Consider the following 8,478-nt stretch of genomic DNA (forward strand, 5'->3'; position numbering starts at 1 on the left):
AAAAGGGAAGGTATTATTTGACTATGCACCGCTTCTGTTACCAATTTTTTTTGGAAAAAAAAAGTAAAATAATCATTTCTTATTTGATTATGAAATGTAAGGAACATAATAAAGAGGTTTTTAAGTTCAGTTGAATTTCAAAAATTTCTGTGAATGAGAGTGAAAGAAAAGCATTCTTTGCTATTAAAAAAATGCAATTTAATCAATATATGGGCCTTTTAAGGTTGGTTCTATTGAACGGAATATTCGGCAACCAAAATTAAGTTTATCCCATGAACTGCTGCGAATGTACATAAAGGCCTGCCGTATCAAATTATGGAAAAATCTTAGTTTGCATAATGGAAAAATTGCGAGGTAGTAGACAATTAATTATTTTAATTAACTCCGTCTATCAGGTTTTTTTTTTTTTTTTTTTTTTTTTTGCGTTTGAACAAATCTGTTCCCTGCAGTTCAATTCCATTGATATCAATTTCTTGAAAACGCGATAATAAATAACCATGTTAATAGGGATGACGAATATTTTACGAGCGGTTATTACGTAACCAATATCAAAAAGTCAGAAATACAAGTGATCAATACTTTTCAAAGAGGGATGTGATTCAAATCCTTCATACGATCTTACTGATGATATTTCGATTACAGGTTTTGGATCACGATAGAAAGTAACAATCGATACGATTTGTCCAATGGAAGCTCTCGAACAAAATAGAAATGGAGATATCTATGAATGGGTTGAAAAGTGAACAGACTGGTTATTCTGGGAATTATCGTATCATTGAATTGCATATCACTGAAATTTATCGGAGCGGTGACTTCACTAAGTAAGTGTGAAGTCGCCGTTCCACTTCATGAGAGTGACCTTGACTTTCCGATATTCACATTTCATGATGCACTATTCTATACAAATCATTTTTAATTGCTTGTGACATGACTTTGCATATATTCCATTTACTACTGGCGCCATCTATTGGTAGAATATAGAACGAAAGTAGACATTTTAAAGAAATGACATATATATTTAATTGAAATTTTTCAGAAAATGGTTTACTCCAATAAAGAAATTAAATAAATAGTTTTGAAAAAAATCAAATTTAAGAAGTGAAATAGATAAATTAATTTAATCACACGTTACTTAAATTAGTAAATTAAGTATTAATTACAATTAATAAATTTTATATTTAATACTAAGTAATAATTTTTAATTAATAATGATTCAAATAACGGATATTTTGAACAAATATTTAAAAATAACAATAGCAAAATTGTTTGTTATTCAAAAAATCGTGGTTATGCATCTCTTCGTCTTAACAATTGTTTTCCATTTTGTTGTTGATGATGCCTGTACTACATATTAGTTTTTTTTCTTGTGAATAACAGGAAATGTAGATTTAATTACTAGAATTACGGTCTCGAGGGTCTCGGCATCACGCTCCAGCTATTGATTTTTTTTTTCCAGTCGTGTTAACTTCTGGAATACGCCATTGTGCTGATTATCAGTTAATTGCTTTTTTTTTCTTTCTATTTTCTTATCATAGCAGGTGTTACTTTATTTTTAACAGATGGTATATCATATTGATTGAAATAAAATTTTTTTCACCAACTAAACTAAAAAAGCTTTACCATTACAATCTATTAATTTTCAAAAATTGTCAAAATTGCGTTGCTAAGTTACCAAGTTGTTTACATGCTTCAATGATTTTCAATGAGTTTTAAAATGATGTTCAGTGAAATTTTCGGATCGAGAGTATAAAAATACTCAAAAAACTCTATCGGCTCCCCCCCCCCCCTTTTGCTTTAAAAAATATTTAAAATGAACTTTTTACTTCTATGGAAAATTTGCTCTCAACTGCAATGGTAACGTCAATTATATAACTTCTTTCAAAACATTTTATACAAGAATCTTCTAGAAAAGTCTTTTTCTGCTTTTGCCTCATAGTATTTAATTTGTTACACAGAAGCGCCATAATTTATGTTTATTGACTCCGTCTAAATAAAAATGAATGTTTATATACAGTGTCTCACAAAAGTGATGGGACACTTGTGCTTTACAAAAGGAAACTGTAATAAAATAAATAAACAAACATGTACACAAATTTCTTGGGTGTGTTTCATATTTAAAGTTAGTAACAATTACATAACATACATTTTGTCAAAATATTAAAATATTAATTTAATAAAAATACAATTGTTTAGAACGGAGCAAAAAATGGCTCACATAAGTGATGGGACACTTACTTTTCCATTAAATATTTATCCAAAAATGTTACTTTTTAAAGGTTTTAACATTTTGTTGGATTTTCTTTTACTTTTAAAACATGATTTAATCTTCTTGGGATGGATCAGACTCATTTTTTTGTGATTTCTGGAGTGATTTTACCCCATTCTTCTTGAAGCACCGATTTTAATTGTTGTTTTGAAGAAATGGTGTGTTTGCGAATTCTTGATTCCAATTCTTGCCAAATATTCTCTATGGGATTTAAGTCTGGAGATTGTGGTGGTGTTTTTATTATTTCAGGACAGTTATACAACAGCCAGAGTCTAACGTTCAAAGCAGTGTGCTTGGGGTCATTATCCTGGTAGAATTTAAAATCGTTATGAAGTTTCAATTTTCGAGCTGAAGATTTCAAATTTTGCTTTAAAATGTCAATACACTTGTACTGATCCATTATACTGTCAATAAAAACAAGATTGCCAACTCCAGCGGACGACATACACCCCCATACCATCACTCCTCCTCCACCATGTTTTACTGTTGGCACCAAGTTCTGTTTGCGAAATTCTTCCCTGGGTTTTCTCCACACCAAGATTCTACCACCAGAACCAAATATATTAAATTTACTCTCCTCAGCAAATATAACTTTATTCCAGTAATCAGAATTCTTATTTATGTTGGATTTTGCGAAAGCTAGTCTGAGTTTTCTATTCTTTTCACTTACGAAGAATTTTGTCCTGGCTACTCTACCGTGATATCCAGCAGGTCGAATTACCCTTCTAATAGTCTCAGGATTAACAATTATTCCATATAATGCTTGTAAATCAGCAGCAACTGTAGGAGCACTCTTTCTTGGATTTTTTTTTAATATTTCGAACGATAATTCGCTTTATTCCATTGAATAGCTTTGATGGTCGGCCAGGTCTTCTTTATCCTGAATAATATGATTCTTTTTATATCGTTTAATGATATTGAAAACTGTTGAATGACTCAAGTTAACTGTTTCAGTTGTTTTTCTAATAGATTTTCCACGTTCAATATGCAAATTAATAACTAATTTCCGAATTTCATGCGAAGTTTCTTTTCGTTTAGCATTCATGGCTGCACAGAGCTAAAAAACACAAAAATTCCAAAACAAACTGGAGAGAAATACTGTAGACGATTTTATAAATTATTGCCAATTGCCTTTGTGTAAAAATAAAACCACCAAAAATATTTTTATTGCTTATTTCAGACGATTTTTGTTGCATATCTAATGGTGTCCCATCACTTATGTGAGCTATTTTTTGCTACGTTCTAAACAATTGTATTTTTATTAAATTAATATTTTAATATTTTGACAAAATGTATGTTATGTAATAATTGTTACTAAATTTAAGTATGAAACACACCTACAAAAAATTTGTACATGGTTTTTTAATTTATTTTATTACAGTTTCCTTTTGTAAAGAACAAGTGTTCCATTACTTTTGTGAGACACTGTATGTTGATGCTCCACTGGCTAGATCGTTTGACTTAGAGTGGCCAAACTTGACACTTATATACTTTAAAGAATGGAATAAAAGAACCAAGGAGCGATTTTTTAAAAGAAATTTTGATTAAAACTTTAATTATTTAAAAATTAAACGACATTTTCACATTTCTCGGTGATAAATTTCGAAAATATTACCGCATAGAATTCACTTTTTCGTCATCTTAAAATCAAGAAATTTTTTTACAATTATATCAATTTAATTGTTTTTGATTTTATTTTCTATTTTTAATCAATTTTGAAAAAAAAATTATAATCATATTTTTTTACAATATGTTTTATATAAATTTGAGTTTATACTCGTCTAGCTACAAACTATCCAGTAAATGAAGCAAGCTAGGGTGAAAGATTGCGCATGCGCTGAGAGAGCTGACAATAGCAAGTTCTTGCCTCGATGGGACGAGTAGTTGCTACTGTGCATTTTCTGCGCATTCGTAGTCTTACTGGATGGTTTGTAGCTGGCCGAATGTAAACCTACCTTAAAAGTAAACTTGAACCTGTACGTGCACATCAAACGTACATGAGAAAAGTAAGCTTTTATCAACATGTTGTCATCACATTAACAAAAGCTCAAATTAAAAGATTAAGTTAACTGTCACCGTAAACTTAACCTAAAAAAGTGGAATTTTCATTGCGTATTTGTATGAAATGAAATAAAATTTGCAACATAGTTTTCCTAGAAGGACAAAGCAAGTAAAAATGACTGTGAACTTTTAAAAGATTTATTATTTAGTCAGGTATTCCGTATTGTTTAAGACAAACATGATTTAGATATATAAGATAATCACTTTAATCGAGGCCTAGTAGCTAATTTTTAAGCCATTAATACTGGCATATACGTCTAATAAAGGAAAGAGCTAAATGAAGTAATCAATAAATCAACTTGAACTAATAAATTTCTAATTTATTGTTAATTTTAAATTTTTATATAGACACTCGGCCTTATAGGCTATATTTAATAAATTCTTTTTTATTGTAATAATCTAAATTTTATGTTAAATCAGAGAAATTTTCTTTAAAATTGCATAAATTATAAAAAAATTCTATAGCACATCTAAAGCTTTAGTGCTGAACGGTACTTTTTCTTTGTGTGTGTGTGTGTGTGTGTTCATATTTTTAAAAAACACGTTGGTTTCAGCAAACAATGTTCCTGTATTTGTTGATGTTTAATCAATTCCGTTTCAAATTAAAGTTCAATTTTTGGGGAGACAAAAATTAGAGAATTGCTTAATATATTAAACAAAATGGTATAATGTTTCTAAAAAAGTATAAATTACACCACTATTTAAATTTGATGTTTAAAATTATTTTTCTGAGGAAGACATTAAGACCAAGTTACATAAAATATTTACAGTAGACTCCCGATTATCCGCGGGCGGGTTATCCGCGCCTGCCACACTAAGTTTTTTTTTTTTTGCTTCCAAGGAAAGAGAAAATGCTTGCAAAGCAAGAAGCAAACACAAATGACTGATTTCTTCAAAAAGGTGTAGTTTTACAGTTATGATTTTGTAATTACATAATACATTATAGTATTAAAACAGTACATATGTATTAATTTTTCTGTGTATCCTTGACGCCTCTCGTAAGTACAAAGCACTTTTCTGTTTTCATTAACATAATGCATTTTAAGTTAGTTTTGAGTGATATACTAAAATATTAAGCGTTAGTTAAACATTTCCTGCTGTGTATTTTACGTTTTATTGGACGAACTTGGAAAATGGTTAATAAGGTGGAAGGTTAAGGTGAACATGGACAAGTGCCAGGCTGTCTACTTTACGAGAAAGAGAAATACCCCTGACCCCCCAAAACTTTTCAGAAGGAGAATAAACTGGAGCAATAATACTAAATACCTAGGAGTAACTCTAGACAAGACTTACCTACAAAGACCACATAGACAATATAAGAAATAAAGTCGAAGCCTGCAGATCCAAACTATACCCTATGATGGGTAAAGGGTCCAGACTCTCTCTGAAAAATAAATTACTGCTGTATAAGACCATCATCAGGCCGCTAATGAGCTACGCTTCACCAGTTTGGGGGGCGGCAGCCAAATCACATGTCAACAAACTGGAAACAACCCAAAACAAAATAGCCAGACAAATAGCCCAAGCACCATGGTACATCAGAAATAAGCAAATCCTCAAAGAATTCTATTTACAAACAATAGCCAATTACTTAAAAAAATTAGCCATAAATTTCTTCCATACAATAGATAATCATAATAACCCTGCAATAGCAAATATACCTACCTACAACCCAAGAAATCCTAAGAAGAAGAGAAGACCCAGAACACTCCTCCTGGAAGAGTAAAAATTAATGATCATCCACCGTACATGCCCTTATCAGGGCTATTAAGGAAAGTCGTGATCATTAACCCTTTGATAACCCTTTGACTACCTAACCGGACCGGACAGGACAGGACAGAATCGACGAAGGCGTGCCTACAGCAGGTAATGGATAACTAATTAAAATTAATCAGTTATATATCATAATTAGTAATATAAAATTTTTATGCATGTTATTCCTTTTTTTTTTTTCTCCTTATCTTTATCTTAATATCCATATTCCCTTACAGAGTCCAATAGATACCCAGGCAATTAAATATTCATGTTTAAATCATAGATGCTAGTAAATTATTAAAGTTATTATAAGGTTTCGGAGATTAAGGACCTACGAGTCCAGGTGCTCCGTTGAAATACCCATCACGTCGTCGTTGTACATAAAACGATTTTTCAAAGTTTGAATGACTGTTTTCTCTTTTGCTGTACCCGTTTTTAGCTTTTTTCGGATTATCCGCGATTTTTGTTATCCGCGGCGGCTGCGCCACCCAATTCCGCGGATAATCGGGAGTGTACTGTAATTGAAAATTTTAATCTATGATCTCGGCGAACCAACTGGTCGTCAAAGTTCACTAATCAAGTAATCTTAATATATATAAATTACGTGTCACGTTGTTTGTCCGCGATGGACTCCTAAACTACTTAACCGATTTTAATCAAATTTGCACACCGTGTGCAGTTTGATCTAACTTAAAAGATAGGATAGCCCTTTTTTTTGAATTTTAAAATAGAATTTTAATTATTAATTAAAAACTAACTTTCCCGCCAAAAAAATCTTTTCATTTTCCCCACCGCCAAATGAGTACGGCTTCAGTTTTTTTTTCCAGCAGTTATAAGGCTAGGCTTAAGATTTTTCGGCTGATTATTTGAAACGATTCTATTTATTTTTTAAATGTTTGATGCATTTAAAATTAAACATTGTTAATTAATCGATCTTTCAGATAATTCTTAAGTACTTTTAAATTAAAATAAAACAGAATAAAGGAAATTAAAAATTTCTAATCTACATAGCGTTACCCCAACTGGCGTAGAAAAACTCACGCATGCGTATTGTGTTCTGATTGTTGACATGACAACCATTATCAACGGATGATTTAAATTATTTTTAGGTTAGTTGCATGTTTTTGTAATTAAATTGTATTTATGTTAGTTATATATTTTTTTGTGTACGCTTATAGTTTTAAGTACATCGTTTTTTTAGTTTTTCTTTTAACCTGTTTTCAACAGATTATTTTAAACGATTCGTTTTATTTTCTTAGTGTTTGATGCATTTAAAATTAAACATTGTTTATTAATCGTTCGGGTCATAATGAATCTGAGAATATTTTGTTGACAAATTCTTGAAATATTACATAAATTAGGAAAAATATTCTTTAGTGCCCATAAAGTTTAAACGCTCAGTGACTGTTTTCAATAATCATATTACAAAAAAATACTTTGTTTCAGTAAAAAATATTATTATATTAATTGCAGATTAATCCTTTCCACTTTAATTTATAGTATAAATTCTACGGGAACTAACAGAAAATTAGAGAGATACATATTACGTTATGATTGAAGGCCTTTATAATATTGTGAGAGAATTATATGACTATCAAAATTTGAAGTTTTAAAATATTTTGATGAAGAAGCTACTAAAGTAGGAATTGCATAAAATATTTAATTATTAAAATTTTAACGAACATTAAGATTGGCGAACCGGCTGGTCACCAAAGGCGGCTAGTAATATATATATACGTATATTTAATTACCTTATAGGAGAAATATGAAGCCCTTCTTAGATGGTGTTGCAAGTAACCTTTGGTATTCTTAGAATCACAATCTTTTTAAATTCCATTGTTCTGAAATAAACTCTTCTGAAATTTCTCAAAATTAATTCTTAAATTGCATCCAGAGAATTTAATAAGGTTTCTGATATTATAGAATTTTTAAGGAGCTCTAAAGTGCTAAGGCACTGGTCCCTCAATAATTAGTTTGAAGTGAATAATATATAATACAGATTTATATATTACAGGCGTAACTTATTCTCTGTAGAAAAAATTTCCTCTCTGATTTTCTTTGGCAAAAGTATCCATAAATGTTGCTTTATGTTCCAGTTTAATTAAAATAATTTTTATAAAGTTTTTCTAAAAAAAATCGACATTTATTTTACCAAAGAATACATAAGAGAGTAAGTAAAGTCCTTTTAATTCAAAACAGCAACTCGTACAGCTAGGGAAATGAGTGTACCTACAGTAAAGTGATTATGCTGAATTTATTGAAACCAGTTACAGCGCCCCCTAGCGTTAAAATAAGGAAGGTACAAGAAATAATTAAAGTAATAATAAATGAAATCGGCCAAAGTTTCTATAAGAAAAATGTACGCTATTTCATAATAAAGACACGAGAAACGTTTC

Source organism: Argiope bruennichi, chromosome 11 (assembly GCF_947563725.1).
Source record: "Argiope bruennichi chromosome 11, qqArgBrue1.1, whole genome shotgun sequence".
Classification (NCBI taxonomy): Eukaryota; Metazoa; Arthropoda; class Arachnida; order Araneae; family Araneidae; genus Argiope; species Argiope bruennichi.